Here is a 1,250-nt window from a genome sequence, read left to right as displayed (position 1 = left end):
ACATTTCAAGAATGGCTCATCAGCCTTGGGTGGATTGCAAAATAGTTTTGAGCTGTCAGAGGATGTTTTGACCTGTGCCGTCCCCTCAGGTGGATGGTGAGTCCTGAGATCATCTCATCGGCCTCTGGCTCTCCTCACAGCGATGCTCTGTATATGCTGCCACAATAAGGACGGATCTGACACATTGTGTCTGACGAGCGACTCCAAACCCTCAGCTTGATCCAGACTCTGCCAGTAGTCCTGCGGCCACATCTGGAGCCAGCTGAGAATAAACACATCACAGTTTCACTCTACTCCGCGTCTTGCTTTAAAACAACATTCACAACACATTTAAAGGGCTCATGAACTGAGAAATCTAATTTCCCTTGATCTTTTGACATAGAACAGGTCAATGTACTATAAAAACATCCTGTAAGCTTGGATCAAAAACAGCTTTTATTGAAACCAAGCTAAAAAAAAGTGTCACATTATGACGTCATAGTGCGACGAAAGACTGCCTCTGCAGAATAAAAGCAATGCCTACTTCTACATCACTGCCTCTATAGCCCCGCCCACTGGTTAATGCATGTAGTAGGAGGAGAGACGCAAAGGCAGGATTACTCCAACAAAACCTTAGAGATCCTCCGAGGATTACAAGGCACTGTAGTTGCGTCACGTTGCGAATCCATTTCTCTTTCATGTTTCATGTCATCTCTTTCATGTTTACTGTCGGGGATTTGTTGTGTCGCTCCGCACCACACCCAGTGTAGACAGATTCACTGATTATAATCACTGTTGTGCTGCTTGCATCGAGTGTAGACACAGGGTAACATTAGGAATGAGCTCCAATGTTTGTTTGCTTTACTTTACTGCAGATTCATTTTTAAACAAGACAGTTTGACGCAGGCTTTTCAGAGACTGAAAGTAAAAGATTATGCAGAGTCTGACTATACTGCACCCAACAACATTTTGTGCGTGTTTTTACCACTATTGCATTGGCTGTTCCAGATCGTTTGATTTATACGGAGTATTTATACATTTTTAACCCAAATGACCCATGTTGTTTTCTTAAAAACATCACATCAGCGTCCATTTATTATTTTAATTTGCAAAACTAAGCCAATCATAGAATGCACTAAAAACAGACTGTTCTGCAGAGAGGGTCAAAAACAGGATAGAAAATAGCCCACATTATCTAAATTATGTTTTTTGATGTTAAAGGGGTCATTAAGTTGTATTTACAACACTGTTCCAGAACACTTCAACCCAAA

The 1,250-nt window shown here is 41.4% G+C and overlaps 1 pseudogene; it reads right to left on the bottom strand.

Annotated features, from left to right (window-relative positions):
• Positions 1-6: 6 nt before the first annotated feature.
• Positions 7-1,250, bottom strand: part of LOC107554650 (alpha-(1,3)-fucosyltransferase 11-like) — a 12,372-nt pseudogene continuing 11,128 nt past the window's right edge.

This window comes from Sinocyclocheilus grahami, unplaced genomic scaffold, assembly GCF_001515645.1.
Source record: "Sinocyclocheilus grahami isolate Dianchi unplaced genomic scaffold, SAMN03320097.WGS_v1.1 scaffold509.1, whole genome shotgun sequence".
Lineage (NCBI taxonomy): Eukaryota > Metazoa > Chordata > Actinopteri > Cypriniformes > Cyprinidae > Sinocyclocheilus > Sinocyclocheilus grahami.
The sequence above is the reverse complement of the archived record's forward strand: the minus strand, read 5'-3'. Positions and strand labels throughout refer to the sequence as shown.